Genomic DNA, 20,655 nt, shown 5'->3' with positions numbered 1-20,655 from the left:
ATTTAAATGTTGACCGCGGCTGCGTCTTAGGTGGTCCATTCGGAAAGTCCAATTTTGGGCAACTTTTTCGAGCATTTCGGCCGGAATAGCCCGAATTTCTTCGGAAATGTTGTCTTCCAAAGCTGGAATAGTTGCTGGCTTATTTCTGTAGACTTTAGACTTGACGTAGCCCCACAAAAAATAGTCTAAAGGCGTCAAATCGCATGATCTTGGTGGCCAACTTACCGGTCCATTTCTTGAGATGAATTGTTCTCCGAAGTTTTCCCTCAAAATGGCCATAGAATCGCGAGCTGTGTGGCATGTAGCGCCATCTTGTTGAAACCACATGTCAACCAAGTTCAGTTCTTCCATTTTTGGCAACAAAAAGTCTGTTAGCATCGAACGATAGCGATCGCCATTCACCGTAACGTTGCGTCCAACAGCATCTTTGAAAAAATACGGTCCAATGATTCCACCAGCGTACAAACCACACCAAACAGTGCATTTTTCGGGATGCATGGGCAGTTCTTGAACGGCTTCTGGTTGCTCTTCACTCCAAATGCGGCAATTTTGCTTATTTACGTAGCCATTCAACCAGAAATGAGCCTCATCGCTGAACAAAATTTGTCGATAAAAAAGCGGATTTTCTGCCAACTTTTCTAGGGCCCATTCACTGAAAATTCGACGTTGTGGCAGATCGTTCGGCTATTCATGATGAAATGTCAAAGCATACTGAGCATCTTTCTCTTTGACACCATGTCTGAAATCCCACGTGATCTGTCAAATACTAATGCATGAAAATCCTAACCTCAAAAGAATCACCCTTTATAAAACGTACCTCTCGTGCAAAATCACGGCAAAACTCTGGCTTTTGAGGCCATATAAGTGCAAAATCGGGCGAAAGATATATATGGGAGCTATATCTAAATCTGAACCTATCTCAATCAAATTTGGTACACATGACTATACTACCAATTGTACTCCTTGTGCAAAATTGCAAGCTAATCGGGATAAAACTCTGGCTTCTGGTTCCATATAAGTGTATATCGGGCGAAAGATATATATGGGAGCTATATATAAATCTGAATCGATTTCAACCAAATTTGGCACGAATAGCTACAATGCTAAATCTATTTATTGTGCAAAATTTCAACCAAATTGGGCCAAAACTCTGGCCTTTAGGACCATATTAGTCCATATCGGGCGAAAGATATATATTGGAGCTATATCTAAATCTGAACCGATTTCAATCAAATTTAGTAAATTTACCGATACTATTAAACATACCCCTCGTGCAAAGTTTGAAGCAAGTCATGGCGAAACTCTAGTTTTTGAGGCCATATAAGTGCAAATCGGACGAAAGATGTATATGAGCGCTATATCTAAATCTGAACCGATTTGAATCAAATTTACCAAGCATTGGTAAAATGTCAATTCTACTTTTTATGCAAAATTACACGAAAATCGGTATTAAACTTTGGCCTCTGTGGTCATATGAGTCTAAATCGGATGAAAGATATATATGTCAGCTATATCTAAATCTGAACCGATCAATAGCGATTGTCTCTGTCTCAAAAAGCCACCCTATGCCAAATTTGAGGACGATCGGACTTAAACTGCGGCGTGTACTTTGCACACAAAAATACATGAAGAGACAGACAGACGGACAGACGGACATCGCTAAATCGACTCAGAATTTAATTCTAAGACGATCGGTATACTAAACGATGGGTCTCAGACTTTTCCTTCTTGGCGTTACATACAAATGCACAAACGTATACCCTGTACCACAGTAGTGGTGAAGGGTATAAAAACAAGTACATACGGCCGTAAGCTCGGCCAGGCCGAATCTTATGTACCCTCCACCATGGATTGCGTAGAAACTTCAACCACAATTAAATTACTTGGGATGTTGATACCACAGAAGGTTACCAGGTTTTGGTTGATATTACATGAGATTACTTTGTGCTAAATTTGAGTAAGATCGGTTAAGAAATGAGGCCACTAGCGTCAAAAATAAAGTTATAAGGGGGGATTTTTGAAAATCGGGCGCTAAATATATATGGGAGCCATATCTAAATCTGAATCGATTTGGATGATATAATGCACATATAGCCAGTACTTTAGAAGATTAGAGTAAGTCAAATTTGAGTAAGATCGGTTGATAAATAAGGGACTTATGACCAAATTTGCCAAAATCGGGCGATAAATATATATGAGATCTATATAAAAACCTGAAATGATTTTGATGAAATTTCGCACATATAGTACGTATTATAGAACATTAGATTTGGCCAACTTTGGGTAAGACCGGTTGGTAAATAAGGGACTTATGGCCAAATTTGGCAAAATCGGGCGATACATATATATGGGAGCTATATATAAATCTGAACCGACTTTAATGAAATTTTGTACACATAAAGATTACTTTGTGGCAAATTTGACGGTTAGTAAATGAACGCAATATGACTGACCCCTTTTATCGAAATCGGGCGATACATATATATGGGAGCTATATATAATTTTATCTGATTATTTCCAAATTCTATAGCGTTCGTCGCTGTGCCAAAAAACGCCATATAAAGAACCATATAAATAATAAATCTAAATCGGTTAATAAGTGCGACTAGAATCCTGCGAACAACAAACACTTGGACAGACGGACGGACACCAAGGGCTAGATCGACTCAGGAGGTGATTCTGAATCGATCGGTATATATTTTATGGGGTCTAAAAGCAATATTTCTGGTAGGCACATTTTTGGCAGATCAAAGTTATTATACCCTGACCACTATGTGGTTTTAAAAACACCAAAAGCACTAAATGAAAACGCCAGAAAGCACCAAATTGGTGCTTTCTTTGAAGAGGCACAAAAAGACAATTTGGTGCTTTTTGAAAATCAAATTGGCATCACTGGGTTTCACTGCAATGTGGAACGCCGTTCGGACTCGGCTATAAAAAGGAGGTCCCTTGTCATTGAGTTTAACATAGAATCGGGCGGAACTCAGTGATAAGAGAAAAGTTCACCACTGTGCTATCACAATGGACTGAATAGTCTAAGTGAGCCTGAAATATCTAACTTAACCATCATGGTCCCAAACATGCTTTTGCTCTGTGTAGAATTTGTTTTCGTATTGCCTACGCAAATTTGTTTGCATAAAAAACGACTTTGTTAATCCGCAATGAGATTTCAAATGGTTATTAGTTTAATTTTGTTGGGAAAAAATCTGAAGAAAAATGTAAATGAAGACTTGTCATTTGCGAACTCCATAATTTAAGTAGACATGTTTCAAAAGTTACTTTTTCACGGGGAACATTGAAGATGTTTGTCGCAAAGATACAAATATGGGGGCTATATATATATGTATGGGCCGATATCGATTGTATGGTAGTTAAAGGACATTTACTTACACCATCCCTGCCAGCATTTCAAAGTTCCATTTCATCCTCATCGCTACCACAGACTCGTAAGTGGCACTGCAACAATCGCCAACTGTGATGGGGGAAGCGTATGAAAAAGTATGATATGTACATGAAAGTATTTTGCCATCACTATTGTTACAAGAGCCATTTTTATACCCTCCATCGTAGGATGGGGGTATATTAACTTTGTCATTCCGTTTGTAACACATCGAAATATTGCTCTAAGACCCCATAAAGTATATATATTCTGGGTCGTGGTGAAATTCTGAGTCGATCTAAGCATGTCCGTCCGTCCGTCTGTTGAAATCACGCTAACTTCCGAACGAAACAAGCTATCGACTTGAAACTTGGCACAAGTAGTTGTTATCGATGTAGGTCGGATGGTATTGAAAATGGGCCATATCGGTCCACTTTTACGTATAGCCCCCATATAAAGGGACCCTCAGATTTGGCTTGTGGAGCCTCTAACAGAAGCATATTTCATCCGATCCGGCTGAAATTTGGTATGTGGTGTTGGTATATGGTCTCTACCAACCATGCAAAAATTGGTCCACATCGGTCTATAATTATATATAGCCCCCATATAAACCGATCCCCAGATTTGGCTTGCGGAGCCTAAAAGAGAAGCAAATTTCATCCGATCCGGCTGAAATTTGGTACATGGTGTTGGTATATGGTCTCTAACAACCATGCAAAAATTGGTCCACATCGGTTCATAATTATATAAAGCGCCCATATAAACCGATCCCCAGATTTGGGTTGCGGAGCCTCAAAGAGAAGCAAAATTTCATCCGATCCGGCTGAAATTTGGTACATGATGTTGGTATATGGTCTCTAACAACCATGCAAAAATTGGTCCACATCGGTTCATAATTATATAAAGCGCCCATATAAACCGATCCCCAGATTTGGGTTGCGGAGCCTCAAAGAGAAGCAAAATTCATCCGATCCGGTTCAAATTAGGAACGTGGTGTTAGTATATGGTCGCTAACAACCATACCAAAATTGGTCCAATCACACAAAAATTGGTCCACATCGGTCCATAATCATGGTTGCCACTAGAACCAAAAATAATCTACCAAAATTTTATTTCTACAGAAAATTTTGCCAAAAATTTATTTCTATAGAAAATTTTGTCAAAATTTTATTTCTAGAGAAAATTTTGTTAAAATATTAGTCGGTTCATAATAAAATTTTTATCATTGTCAAAATTTTATTTCTATAGAAAATTTTTTCAAAATTTTATTTCTATAGAAAATTTTGTTCAAATTTTATTCGGTTCATAATCATGGTTGCCACTCGAGCCCAAAATAATCTGTCAAGATTTTATTTCTATAGAAAATTTTGTCAAAAGTTTATTTCTATAGAAAATTTTGTTAAAATTTTATTTCTGTAGAAATTTTTGTCAAAATTTTCTTTCTATAGAAAATTTTGTGATACAATTTAGAAGATGGTGTTAGGAGGTTTTAAGATGCCTTGCCATCGGCAAGCGTTACTGCAACTTAAATAATTCGATTGTGGATCGCAGTGTTTAGAAGAAGTTTCTACACTCTTAGAAAAATATGTTTTTCATATGTTCCGATATAAACAAAATGTGTTTCGGGCACAATTTTAAAACACAATATATTTAAGTGCAAACATGTAATGTTCCTAAACTAACACTAAATGTTTGGGGCACCTATGTTAATATGTTAGAATATATTATGTTTGGGGCATGAATGTTTCATAAAAATCATATGTGTGAATGCAAACATGTATAAATTTGCAAATTTTGACTAAACATACATATGTTGTGATATTTTATTCAAAGCGACAGAGAGAGTATAGAGAAAGAAATTGAGATGGAAACCGGGAGAGTTGACAAAAGATATCAACATAACACAGCGAAAGAATCAAAAGAGAACAAATTCTGTGAAACCGCTTGTATGTTGTTTCGGAAAACTGTTTTACGATAAGGCCAAAAATTTGATATGCTTAAGTCTAAATATTATTTAATTTGAATAAAGAGAATAGACATTCGGAACCAAGAGAATAGACATTTGAAAAACAAACAGCATATGTTTTCGCCTTGAGAGCAGCATTTTATGTATGTGTGGACATGTGTTTTGTTTATCATTTTGGCATTATGGGCATAATAAAATAACGAAAGGGCATATACTCTTTTTAGAGCTGGGACAGTAAAATGAAATAAGGAGGAAATAGTGAAAAATTACACAGTAAAATGTATAAAAACAAAGTTTAGTTCCTCTTTATTAATAAGTAGTCCACGAGGAGTTGACAGACACCTTCAAATATAAAAGCGGGCATTAAGTTCGAGTTTTGCAGCTAAAACAATTTTAAAAGTTTATTTTCTTTAAAATGAATTATTAAAGAAAAATAAAAGGCATTTTAGATGCTAGTAAAAAACTGTTCACGCCTAAATAAATTTATGCTTATATTATAAAATTATTTATGTATGTTTATACTCGACTCCACGTTCTTCTTTTGGTAGAGTTTTTGAATTCCTTCCAAATTTTAAAGTTTTGTACCAAAAACAGTTTTTTGTTGCAAAATTGTTATTTTTGCAATAAAAAAATAATATTTTATCTAAAAAACAGTCAATTTCGTTTATATCAAGCACTGTTACTGACTTTAAATCTTTAATAACCCACACTTCGAAGTTTCATTATAAACATTTAATATAGTATACATATAAATGTGTAAATTAAAAAAAAAAGTGTTCGTTCGGAGCAGGGATTGAACCCACGACCCTTTGCATGCAAGGCAGACATGCTAACCACTGCTCCACGTGGCAAACAAATGTATGTTTCTGTTACATAATGTTATGTTTGCATGGGCTCGTGGGCGCTGCAAACTATGCTATAAAAATGTAACTTATAACGATAATTATCTGCTGGTGACTATAACAGCTACGTAGCCCAGTGGATAGTGTGTTGGTTTACAAACTGTATGGTCCTCGGTTCGATTCTCCGTGCAGGCGCAAGGTAAAATTTAAATAATTTATAAACGTGAATAATTTCTTCAACATTATTTGTATTACAGAAAAAGATGCCAACAACTAAAATATTTCGTGGAAGTGAAAATTACGAGTATGTTATGGAATGGACACAATCGTCTTTGGGAAAAATTCTTCCAAGCATATAACATTTTTGGGCTAAAAATGCTTCCAAACATATAATATGTTCACATAAAAAAAACATATTAATGTTTTGGTAGTATCCAATAATATATGTGCTTCCTGCAAAATATGTTTGGAACATATGTCAAAGAAGCGATTTTTTTGAGGGTGTACGCAATCCATGATGGAGGGTACATAAGCTTCGGCCTGGCCGAACTTACGGCCGTATATACTTGTTTATATTGTGAAACACCAATAATTTATTTAAATAAAAACGATAATGAAGTGCTGAAAACATAGTTATTTCGCTTAAAATTGTGAAAGGTATATTGGTGAACAATTTTTGACTTTCCAAATGGAATAAAGTGATTGCTTTTCAAATATTTTTCCAGACACGTTGCCTCCATAGAGAATTAACACACTGGCTGATAGACGCTGCAACATGTAACTTGTAACTCAACATCATTCTTTTATTAATGCAAAAAATTATGTGAAATGTGATGTGATAGTCGTACTAATGTAATTTTTAAAAGAATTTATAAATGTTTAATCAAATTAATAAACATCTAAACAATCGTGTTTACTTGACCACAATGATTCTTTTACAACTACCTTAAAATTCAATTTTTCTGATAGTTTGAAGGGGCTCTTATTGGCGTCGTTCTAAATTTATTAAAAAAGGCACCTAATAATTGCACTCAAGCGATACTTGTTTGTAGTGACTTGGCGTGGTACAACTTCTCAATAGTGACGGCAACTTTCCGATGAGTTTTGGACGTCGTATACGATTGTTTTCGATGTGGTGGGGATTCTCAGAAGCGCCGTCAAATTCAAAAAAATGTTGGCAGAGATGTACCGAGTTTCATGAAGATCGGGCTAATTTCCCTTTTCCAAGAGGCTCCGCAAGCTCAGGGGATCGAGGGATCCGAGTAAAAATTGAGGTATCTAATTTGATATAATTACATATGAGTAGATCCAATTACAAATGGTCAGATCTAATCGTATCTTATTACTATGGAATTAGATGTCTTATGTCTTAGATATAATTATATCTATTCCTATATATAGTTGGATCTGTTGTTAGATCTCGTCGTATGTGGAATTATATAAAATTATATCTAATTCTGTCTCATCATATCTGGGTAAAAAACTGGTAAATTTTGAGATCTTATCATATCTAATTAGATCCTCCAATTACACAGGGATCTGATTCGTTCGGAAGTTAGCGTGATCTCAATAGATGGACGGACATAGCTAGATCCACTCGGAATTTCACCCCGACCCAAAATATATATATATGCTTTACAATAATGATTTTTGTATTGATTGAAGTAAGACACAATCCTCTTTTTCGTACTTGATTTTAGGAAACAAATTTTAATTTATTCGTTTTTTAATTTTTTTTTCTTCCTGTTCTATCAGGGTCCTTCAAAAACGCGTAACCGACAACTTAAAATTCAGACTTGGTAGAAGAAGTTATGCGATGTTTCAATTAAAATATTATGCTTTGCAAAATTCGCATTTGTATTTTAAGAACATGAAATCATTGGCCTCACGACAATATTTTTTTCAGTGTGTCCAAGATCATAATTTCTATGTTACATACGGAATGGCAAAGTTAGCCATGTTCGTCCGTCCGTCAGTCTGACTATTAACACATTTTTGTAATCAAAGTCTAGGTTGCAATTTTAGTCCAATCGACTTCAAGTTTGACACAAATATGTGTTTTGGGTGAGAATAGAGTGCCATTGATTTTGAAAGAAATCGGTTCAGATTTAGATATAGCTCCCATATATATCATTCGCCACACATGCACTTATTTGACCCAAGAGGCCAAAATTTTACTCCGACTTACGTAAAATTTTGCACAAGGAGCCAGATTAACATCTTACTACGACTGTTAAATTTGGTTTAAATCGATTCAGATTTAGATATAGTGCCCATATATATCTTTCGCCCGATTATATGACCCCAGAGGCCACAGTTTTACTAAATTTTGCACTAGGAGTACAATTAGTAATATAGTCATGTGTGCCAAATTTTAAATCGATTCAGATAGCTCCCATATATATGTTTCTCTGATTTCGACAAAAAATGGTCAAAACACCAACATTTTCCATGTTAAATCGCCAATGCTTAGTCGAAAAGTTGTAAAAATGACTCTAATTTTCCTAAACTTCTAATACATATATATCGAGCGATAAATCATAAATAAACTTTTGCGAAGTTTCCTTAAAATTGCTTCAGATTTAAATGCTTCCCATATTTTTTACTAACATTGTGTTCCACCCTAGTGCATTAGCCGGCTTAAATTTCGAGTCTATAGAATTTGTAGAAGTCTATCAAATTCTGTCCAGATCGAGTGATATTTAAATGTATGTATTTGGGACAAACCTTTATATATAGCCCCCAACACATTTGACGGATGTGATATGGTATCGAAAATTTAGATCTACAAAGTGGTGCAGGGTATAATACAGTCGGCCCCGCCCGACTTTAGACTTTCCTTACTTGTTTTTATACCCTCCACCATAGGATGGGGGTATATTAACTTTGTCATTCCGTTTGTAACACATCGAAATATTGCTCTAAGACCCCATAAAGTATATATATTCTGGGTCGTGGTGAAATTCTGAGTCGATCTGAGCATGTCCGTCCGTCCGTCCGTCTGTTGAAATCTCGGTAACTTCCGAACGAAACAAGCTATCGACTTGAAACTTGGCACAAGTAGTTGTTATTGATGTAGGTCGGATGGTATTGCAAATGGGCCATATCGGTCCACTTTTACGTATAGCCCCCATATAAACGGATCCCCAAAGTTGGCTTGCGATTGCTCTAAGAGAAGCAAATTTCATTCGATCCGGCTGAAATTTGGTACATGGTGTTAGTATATGGTCTCTAACAACCATGGAAAAATTGGTCCATATCGGTCCACTTTTACGTATAGCCCCCATATAAACGGACCCCCAAATTTGGCTTGCGAATGATCTGAGAGAAGCAAATTTCATCCGATCCGGCTGAATTTTGGTACATGATGTTAGTATATTGTCTCTAACAATCATGCAAAAATTAGTTCATATCGGTCCACTTTTACGTATAGCCCCCATATAAACGGACCCCCAAATTTGGCTTGCGATTGCTCTAAGACAAGCAAATTTCATCCGATCCGGCTGAAATTTGGTACATGGTGTTAGTATAGGGTCTCTAACAACCATGCAAAAATTGGTCGATATCGGTCCACTTTTACGTATAGCCCCCATATAAACGGACCCCCAAATTTGGCTTGCGATTGCTCTAAGACAAGCAAATTTCATCCGATTCGGCTGAAATTTGGTACATTTTGTTAGTATATGGTCTCTAACTACCATGCAAAAATTGGTCCACATCGGTCCATAATTATATATAGCCCCAATATAAACCGATCCCCAGATTTGGCTTGCGGAGCCTAAAAGAGAAGCAAATTTCATCCGATCCGCCTGAAATTTGGTACATGGTGTTGGTATATGGTCTCTAACAACCATGCAAAAATTGGTCGAAATTGGTCCACTTTTACGTATAGCCCCCATATAAACGGACCACCAAATTTGGCTTGCGATTGTTCTAAGACAAGCAAATTTCATCCGATCCGGCTGAAATTTGGTACATCGTGTTAGTATATGGTCTCTAACAACCATGCAAAAATTGGTCTATATCGGTCCATAATTACATATAGCCCCCATATAAACCGATCCCCCGATTTGGCTTGTGGAGCTACGAAGAAAACCAAATTTCATCCAATCCGGCTGAAATTTGGCACATGGTGTTGGTATATGTTCTCTAATGACCATGCAAAAATTGGTCCACATCGGCCCATAATTATATATAGTCCCCATATAAACGATCCCCAGATGTGACTTCCGTAGCCTCTTAGAGGAGCAAAAGTCATCCGATCCGATTGAAATTTGGTACGTGGTGTTAGTATATTGTCTCTAACAACCATGCCAAAATTGGTCCATATCGATCCATAACTATATATAGCCCCCATATAAGCCGATCCCAAAATTTGAACTCCGGAGCCTCTAAGAGGAGCAAAATTCATCCGATCCGGTTGAAATTTGGTACGTGGTGTTAGTATATGGTATCCAACAATCATGCAGGAATTGGTCCATATCGGTCCATAATTATATATAGCCCCCATATAAATCGATCCCCAGATTTGGCTTGCGGAGCCTCTAAGAGAAGCAAATTTAATCCGATCCGGTTGAAATTTGGTACGTGGTGTCAGCACATGATCACGGTTCATAATCATGGTTGCCACTCGAGCCAAAAATAATCTACCAAAATTTTATTTCTATAAAAAATTTTGTTAAAGTTTTATTTCTATAGAAAATTTTTGTTAAAATTGTATTTCTATAGAAAATCTTGTCAAAATTTTATTTCTATAGAAAATTTTGTCAAAATTTTATTTCTATAGAAATTTTTTTCCAAATTTTATTTCTATAGATTTTTGTTCTCCAAATTTTACTTCTATAGAAAATGTTGTCAAAATTTTATTTCTATAGAAAATTTTTGTTAAAATTTTATTTCTATAGAAAATCTTGTCAAAATTTTATTTCTATAGAAAATTTAGTCAAAATTTTATTTCTATAGAAAATTTTGTTAAAATTTTATTTCTATAGAAAAGTTTGTTAAAATTTTATTTCTGTAGAAAATTTTGTCAAAATTTTCTTTCTATAGAAAATTTTGTTAAAATTTTATTTCTATAGAAAATTTTGTTAAAATTGTTTTATGTCTATAGAAAATTTTGTCAAACTGAATTATATACGTATTTGATCGATCTTTTTTGATTTAATATAACCACGTATGGTCTTACATACAATTTAGAAGACGGTGTTAGGAAGTTTTAAGATACCTTGCCATCGGCAAGCGTTACCGCAACTTAAGTAATTCGATTGTGGATGGCAGTGTTTAGAAGAAGTTTCTACGCAATCCATGGTGGAGGGTACATAAGCTTCGGCCTGGCCGAACTTACGGCCGTACATACTTGTTTTTTACTAACTTTGTGCTCCGTCCAGAACAGTAGTCGATATAAATTTGAAGTCTAGAGATTTTGTAAGAAATCTAAAATATTTTGGGGAAATCGGTTTAAATTGATGTATATGAGAAAATAAACCTTTATATATAGCACCCACCACATTTGACAGATTTGGTATGGTATCGAAAATGTGGATCTACAAAGTGGTGCAGGATATAATATAGTCGACCCGCCTGACTTTAGACTTTCCTTACTTGTTTGCTTCTAAGTACTTTCCTCATAGGACATGTCTTTGAGAAAGTAAATAAGATTTTCATTTAAATAAATGCTTACAAATTTTTTACAAGGTTACCTTCAAGATTATTTGGCAATGAAATGGTATGCTGGGTAACATTTGCGAGTAGTGGTATCAAAACTTTTATTACAGCGAATAATAGTGCAGACATGAAGATTTTCATGAAAAATGTCGCCGAAGAAAAGTTAACGTAAGAGGCTAAAATTGTGGTGTGTATGGAACTAAAATTTATGTATATATTGTTATCTTACCTGTATCACAACTGGGGATATTAAATGTTAAGTTTAGTTTAAATAAAAAACAGTTTTTAATTTCTTTTTTTAAATAATTGTATTTTACAATTCAATTGTTAATACGATATTAGTCAAAATTTTGATCACACGTTTTAAATTGGGAGTTGGGAAGTATTGCACTAATGATGCAATATTGATATGGAAAGACTGGTACTCAAAAGTAGATGCCATCTTTGTAGGAAAGCAGTTTTATTTATTTCGTTGTACCGTTGTTTTTTCTTTGAAGCTGTGGTCACTTTTTCCGCCACATCAATCATTGCTCGTTTCTAATGGTAGTTTCCCAGATGGTGGTGATATTTTATTGTCCTCTTGATTTTTATCTAAATCATAAAACATATTTACTTAAATAACAATAATTTATACTTGATAAAATAAAAATAAAAAATATTTTTTGTTTATATATCCAATGTAGAACCACATATCAAAGCTGTCAATATAAATAAAACTAAAATTCGGAATTCCTTTGAAACTTCAACTTTACAAGATATTCCTTTTACTGAATTAGAAATTTAAACGATATTTTTCATGTAATTAAAATGAATTAAAGTCCTACTTTTTCAAAATTAGCACAATGTTATATTTTGAATTGAATACTAACAACAAATACAAACCAAAATCAGAAAAAGAAATAAAATTCAGAAATATATTTTTTTGTTACAAGTCCTGAGAGTACCACCAGGATGACCAAAAAGGGAAAAATTGCAATTTTCAACTGTTTCACAAATTTTTGCAAAAATGACGCTACTTTTTCAAAATTAGCAAAATTTTATTTTTTGAATTGAAAGCTAACAACAAATATAAAACAAATTTATTTAACAAAACGAGCCAAAATTGTAAAAAAAATGAAAAAATTATAAACTTTTCCCATAGTCGAGGAGATCGAATGTAGAGCCCCCTGTCAATAGGGTTCCGGTCCACCTAGGATCCCAAAATTTAGCTCACTATTTGGTCACTATATATCGTCTCTAACTATACGAAATTTCAAAGAATAGTGTATAACCAGTGTTACTGTTGTGCGACTTTAGTCGCATTTTGCAACCTTTCTGACGCCATGCGACTTTTTTAAAATATGCAAAATGTGCGACTTTAGTCGTATGGGTGTCGCTTAAATTTTAATCATTTTTAAAAGTGGGAATTCATCGCCGTGCGCCTTACGCGAAGCCACTGTTGTGCAATGGCCCGCCTTGTATACAAAGGGTCATGGATTCAACCCCAGTTTCGGCCAAAGAGCAAAATGTGTTTTTGCGGTTGATGCTGAATGTTTCAAAGCTTTTTGAAGTGCTTCAGCGCAATGTGAGACGCCAGAACTCGGCTATAAAAAATAGTTCACTTTTCAATGACAAGTTGTCATCGAGCTAAACATAAAAGCACTCATTACTAAGAGAGATGTAAATCGCGTATGGTATCACAATGGCCACCTAATCTACGATACCTAACCTACACGGTTTAGCTCCTCTAGCCCCGTTCGAATACCCACTAATTTTTGATAATTATCACAAATTATTACTGGAGACGTTCATTTAATTTTTGGAGTAAGTGAGTCAGAGTGAAATTAAATTTGACATTTGAGAAATAGAGAAGCTGCAAGTTTTTGCTAGGAATTTTTTTCCAAGTAAACTCTTGCAAGAGTTGGCAATAAGCACATAATACATGCAATATATTTCACAGAGTCAATTAGAAGTGTAGTATAAAACATAAATATTTTTGTTATTTTAATTGGCTGATGGTAAATTGGCACTGGATGGCATTCTCGTACATTTCTGCTAATTTTAGGAAGGAGAAAAAAATTAATTTTTACTTTATTGCAAGTTTACGTTTTACTGGATTTTATGATACAATAAGTTCTTAAAATATATCTTTATGTTAAAGGGACTGACTGTTCCTTTATTGTTTTTGTGTTGATGTATAGAACATTTTTTGTAAAAAAAAATACCTCACATACGTATGCGACTTTTTTGTGCGACCTTTTTTGGAGTATGCGACTTTTTCAAAATTTCCAACGGTAACACTGTGTATAACCGTTCCCAAAGGACGGACATTTTGCTATTTGTGTTATCTCTATGCAATCAGATATTTTCAATCCCTTTGTACGAGCGGTACGTGAAGGAGTGTTCCGATCGGTACCAAACTTCACATTTGTCTCAGTTTTGACCATGAAGAAGTCCGTTCAAAGTTTCGCTTTCCTACGATGGCTTCTTCTATTTTAGTCCATTCGTTGTATGGGATCGAAGCACTGTAATGACGTGGTGTTTTATTTAACTACAATTTACAAATTTGCATAAAGAAAAAATTTTAAATAAAAACGTAATTGGCGCCAAATCATGGTTATTTTAACTACGCTGTGGTTCATTCTTATTAATTTGGGGAATCGTACGAAAAATTTCTTTTGCTTTAGTTAACATTAAATTTATTTGTACGATCATTATATTATATTTTATTTGATACCATTGCACATTTTTAATTATTTTTCCGGGGAAATGCGATTATAATACTCACCTGTAGAACAAACTATTTTTTTATCATCCAGCCGGATGCAGCAGGATCCAAATAGCAATAAAGTCTTTAAGAATTTCTTCGTCCATATTTGATAATATTGAAAATCCATTCATTTGTTTGATTAAATCAAGAGAATGTGTTTATTTTTTTAAGTATAAAACTTTTTGAGGACGTTGAAATTGTTAAAACGTATACTGGTCTTATTTGCTTGTATTGAAAATCCGTTCTTTTGTTTGATTAAAATAATGAAAATCCATTCTTGTGTTTGATCAAATCTTGGGGTCACATACCTGGTGTCTTGCTAAAATCCTTAGTATATGGTGTAAATGGCCAATTGTTTCAGACTGGGCGTTGCAAGCTTTGAATCCTTTTTTTAATTACTCAGACTAGATTTTCACAAATAAAAAAACTATCATTTGATGTTTGACGGTATGAAAATGGGCGCAGGAAATTCAGCCCAAAAAGCCATGATGAAAAGGAGCGCCAACAAAATGTAACTGAAGCATGAAAAACTTCCCATGAAGGACAAGGAGAAATGCGCTCATATCAACAAGGCCATTTATTTACATCCCATTGATATTAGCCTCATTATTGTAGCCGGGTCTAAGCGATAAATCCACAGGGAAATGTGTTGCCTCAATAAATGTACATTCACATATCAGCTTAATAGTGTGATTTGTCATTTAATTACGAAATCGATACCCAATTTGAAAATCCGTTCATATTTTGTTTGATTACGATACTATTCCGTGGGACTGTTAATGTTTTCATATACCACCCAAGCTCTTTTTGATTAATACTACTCACTCACCTTTTTACAATTTCAATTAAATTTACCATTTGAAGTTCCATTAAAACATCAGTGAAAAAAAAAAACAAACAAATGCCGTCGGTAAAATTAAGTCTGCCAGGGAGGAGCGTTGCCAATCACAACCAACTTGCCAACTTTGTAGCTCCTCAATCGAAACAACACTGCTTGTGTGTTGTGTTTGTGGACCATCATCATCATCATCATCGTCGTCGTCGTTGTCGACGCTATAATCACAGTTCTGTTATAGTGGTTTTGTTGTTGTTGTTGTTGTAGCTCTTTTTTATTGTCTCTTGTCTCAGTGTATCCATTAATTACTTTTTGGGATTTTCGTTGGTGCTGTTGTAGTTTTTTTTTTGTTTTTCATTTGATTATGGTATTCTTTTGCTTTCTTCGTTCACTAGGTGGGTTTACAGGTCTTTTGTTTTTTTTTTTTTTGCAATTTTGGAGTGTAAACATAGATTCGAAAGACTTGAATATTCAATAGTGGAGAAATTTGCAATTTGTCCATGTTATGGCGTTGTTGTTCTTCTTCTTCGTCTTTGACGGGAGGGAGTTGTTATTCTCTTTGTAGTTAATTAAACCGTTATTAAAAAGCTTTGTCATAACTAACGGTCGAAGACAAGACAGCTAGACAACTTCTCAACATTTATGCATATTTTTGTGAAAATTTTACCGTAACACTTTTTATCATATTTTATGGTATAAAAATTAGTATGTACCCATTCATATGTACAGATTGTGTGTGTGTGTCATGTTTTCTTCTAGCAAGCAATGGCCTTTTGGCAACTCATATGCGCTCTGCAAACCAATTTTGCATAGATGTGTTGTGTGTTTAAACTCTCTTCTCTCGTGGCGAAGATCATAAGTTTTGGGTTGCATTGCAAGCAGTTCAGGACACTTTTATTACTTTGATGGTGTTGTTTAGATTCTGGTTCTTGGTTTGAATTTATCATCACATGGCTAGCGCCACAGTTCCGAAAAAAATATATAAGTTATGATTGAATATTTGAATACCCTGTTCGGCCAAGCTGTTCTCTACAGTTTATATAAAATAAATTAGTACCGTTAGCAGCCAACATTCTTGTCTGGAAATTCTAATGAAAAACGTTTGCTCATGGAGAATAGCTTACTAGAGTTGTTCAACGGCTTGTTGATGTCGCTTCGATTCGATTTGTGTGTCCGTCCCCATGTGCACTGTAGCTGTTAATAAAGCGTACCCATTGTAGCAACGCAATGGAAACACCATCAAATGGTAAATATTTGAATTTTCTTACCACGAGTGATAGTTACGAACGTCCGAGAGAGATAGTGAGGAAGAGAGTGAGTGCCAATGAGTGTTTTTTTTTTTTTTGGTTGGTATTCCTTTGATTTTGTACATTGAGTATAAAGTACTTGGAAGACAACAACCACGACGTCAAAGTGCCATTTTAGAACCACCACCAACCAAGGCATGGCATACAAGTCCATAGGCGAATGCGACACTAACTAATGGGCCAAAGAAAGGCAATGTCAGGTTTCCCAATATAGAGTGTGAATGTCAGCCATGGCATGGAGCTGTTGCTACAATGGAGTGTTTTGTGCCACATAACAACCCAATGTAGCCAGCTAGCAATGAAGCCAGCCAGCCATCCATTCAGGCTACCAACTAGCTGTTTGGGTAATTAAACAAGCAGCCCCCGTGCTGATATGCAGCCTGTGCTAAAAGTATTTAAGCACACACCACTAACAAAACTACCACACAGGCAAGTAATGTAGGATAGTTGCAGGCAGATGCCGTTCCATAGTAACAGAGGCAAAAGCAGCAAAATTGTGGCGCGCCACCATCATCAACAGATACTTGCAGGCACAAGAATCAATGAACATACAGCAGTCAGCAGGACGGTCGGGTAGAAGGTCCGTACTTCAAAGTCATGGTGTAGTAACTGAGAATGCTTTACTTTTTTCGCTTAGCAAATGAACGAATCAATGCCCTGTGAAGGGGGGAGGGTTTAAAAAATTAACCTATATACAAATAAATATGCAGAGTTTTTTATATGTACGCATTAAATAAAATACAAACGTATATACATATCTATTGACTTGTATATATTCGAAGTACTTTTAGGTATAAGTTGATTCTCAGCCTATTTGGGAAATGTTGCTCGATAAAATCTACCACCTCAATTGGCTTTCTTCAAGTATGGTTAACGTTATTTTCTATGTTCAATCACTTTACTTTAGCCATTTCGTTTGCAACTTATTTGACCATAAAATGTATAAAAATAAGTATATAAGACCAAGGTTGTCACCGAACCATAAATAATCTACCAAAATTTGTAGAACATTTTTCAAAACAATAAAAATATTATTCTATAGAAATGTTTGTCAAAATTTTATTTCTATAGAAAATTTTTTCAAAATTTTATTTCTAGAGAAAATTTTGTCAAAAATTTATTCGGCTGGCTTACAGAGGAGGTAATCCAATTTACCTAATTACTTTTATGTTAATTAAGTTAATCCAAATATTTTTTTTTATTTACTAACTACCTATCGAATTATTATAAATTGTGTTCAAATTTTATTTCTATAAAAATTTTTTGACCAAATTTTATTTCTTTTTGTTTGTTATTGTTGGCTTCTCTTCAATCGTTATTGTTTTTTTTTTATAGAAAATTTTATGAATAAATTTTATTTCTATAGAAAAGTTTGTCAAAATTTAATTTCCATAGAAAATTTTTGACAAAATTTTATTTCTATAGAAATTTTTTCACCAAATTTTATTTCTATAGAAAATTTTGTCAAAATTTCAATTCTATAGAAAATTTTGTTAAAATTTTATTTCTATAGAAACTTTTGTCAAAGTTTTATTTCTACAGATTTTTTTTTTAATTTTATTTCTATAGAAGATTTTGTCGAAATTTTATTTCTATAGAAACTTTTTGACAAAATTTAAATTCTATAGAAAATTTTGTCAATATTTTATTTTTATAGAAAATTTTGTCAAAACTTTATTTGTATAGAAAATTTTGTCTATAGAAAATTTGGTTGAAATTTTATATCTATATAAAATTTTTGACAAAATTTTAATTCTATAACAAATTTTGTCAATATTTTATTTCTATAGAATATTTTGTCTAAATTTTATTTCTATAAAAAAATTTTGACAAAATTTTATTTCTATAGAAAATTTTTGACAAATTTTTTTTCTATAGACTTGTGTCAATTTTTTTTTCAAAATTTTATTTTTATGGAAAATTTTGTCAATATTTTATTTCCATAGAAAATGTTGTCAAAATTTTATTTGTATTGAAAATTTTGTCAAATTTTTTGTTGTGTAGAAAATTTTGTCAAAATTTTATTTGTATAGAAAATTTTGTCAAAATTTTATTTGTATAGAAAATTTTGTCAAAATTTTATTTCCATAGAAAATTTTTGACAAAGTTTTATTTTTATAGAAAATTTTTCACAAAATTTTATTTTTATAGAAAATTTTGTTAAAATTTTTATTCTATAGATAATTTTGTTAAAATTTTATTTCTATAGAAAATGTTGTTAAAATTTTATTTCTACAGAAAATTTTGTTAAAATTTTATTTCTATAGAAAATCTTGTCGATATTTTATTTCTATAGAAAATTTTGTGACCAAATTTTATTTCCATAGAACAATTTGTTAAAATTTAATTTTTAAAGAAAATTTTGTCAAAAATTTATTCGGCTGGCTTACAGAGGAGGGTAATCCAATTTACATAATTACTTGTATTAATCAAGTTTATCCCAATAAATTTTCTTATTCATTAACTACCTATCGAATAATGTATAAATGCGTCCATATGTTTTGTCACATTGTATGTACTTTATGGGGTCTGAGATCAATATTTCCACCATCCTATGGTGGAGAATATAAAGTAAGACAAAAACTAATCACAAAATTAAAATCATCAATTAATTTTTATACCCACCACCATAGAATGGTGACGGGGGTATAATAAGTTTGTCATTCCGTTTGTAAGACATCGAAATATCGATTTCCGACTATATAAAGTATATATATTCTTGATCAGGGAGAAATGCTAAGACGATATAACGATGTCCGTCTGTCTGTTATAATCACGCTACAGTCTTCAATAATGAAGCAATCGTGCTGAAATTTTGCACAATTTCGTATTTTGTCTGCAGGCAGGTCAAGTTCGAAGATGGGCTATATCGGTCCAGGTTTTGATATAGTTCCCATATAAACCGACCTCCCGATTTGGGGCCTTGGGCTTATAGAAATCGTAGTTTTTTTTTCCAAATTGCCTGAAATTTGAAATCTATAGGTATTTTATGACCATAAAGAGGTGTGCCAAAAATGGTGAGTATCGGTCCATGTGTTGGTATAGCCCCCATATAGACCGATCTCCCGATTTTACTTCTTGGCCTTATAGAAACCGCAGTTTTTATTCAATTTACCTGAAATTGGAAATCTAGAGGTATTGTAGGACCACAAATACGTTTGCCAAAAATTGTGAGTATCGGTCCATATTTTGGTATAGCCTCCACATAGACCGATCTCCCGATTTTACTTCTTGGGCTTATAGAAACCGCAGTTTTTATTCAATTTACCTGAAATTGGAAATCTAGAGGTATTGTAGGACCACAAATACGTGTGCCAAAAACTGTGAGTAGCGGTCCATGTTTTGGTATGGTCCCCATATAAACCGACCTCCCGATTTGGGGTCTTGGGCTTATAGAAATCGAAGTTTTTATCCAATTTGCCTGAAATTTGAAATCTAGAGGTATTTTATGACCATAAAGAGGTGTGCCAAAAATCTTGATTAGCGGTCCATGTTTTATAGCCCCCATATAGACCGATCTCCCTATTTTACTTCTTGGGCTTATAGAAACCGCAGTTTTTATTCAAAATACCTGAAATTGGAGATCTAGAGGTATTGTAGGACTACAAATACGTGTGCCGAAAATTGTGAGTATCGGTCCATATTTTAGTATAGCCCCCATATAGACCGATCTCCCGATTTTACTTCTTGGGCTTATAGAAACCGCAGTTTTTATTCAATTTACATGAAATTGGAAATCTAGAGGTATTGTAGGACCACAAATACGTGTGCCAAAAATTGTGAGTATCGGTCCATGTTTTGATATAGTCCCCATATAAAGACCCGATTTGGGGTCTTGGGCTTATAGAAATCGAAGTTTTTATCCAATTTGCCTGAAATTTGAAATCTAGAGGTATTTTATGACTATAAAGAG

The 20,655-nt window shown here is 34.0% G+C and overlaps 1 long non-coding RNA gene across 2 annotated transcripts; it reads right to left on the bottom strand.

Moving 5' to 3' along the window:
• Window positions 1-12,133: 12,133 nt before the first annotated feature.
• Window positions 12,134-16,774, bottom strand: LOC142235074 (uncharacterized). Of its 2 annotated transcripts, XR_012721788.1 has the most exons (3): window positions 16,493-16,774; window positions 14,619-16,389; window positions 12,134-12,442 (listed from the first exon to the last, which is right to left on the bottom strand). It is a non-coding gene; the product is annotated as an uncharacterized LOC142235074 (long non-coding RNA). The 2 variants fall into 2 exon arrangements; XR_012721787.1 differs by having other exon boundaries at window positions 12,134-16,389.
• Between the last annotated feature and the right edge of the window lie 3,881 nt (window positions 16,775-20,655).

This window comes from Haematobia irritans, chromosome 4, assembly GCF_050003625.1.
Source record: "Haematobia irritans isolate KBUSLIRL chromosome 4, ASM5000362v1, whole genome shotgun sequence".
NCBI classification, from domain to species: domain Eukaryota; kingdom Metazoa; phylum Arthropoda; class Insecta; order Diptera; family Muscidae; genus Haematobia; species Haematobia irritans.
This window is presented reverse-complemented; position numbering and strand designations above follow the sequence as displayed.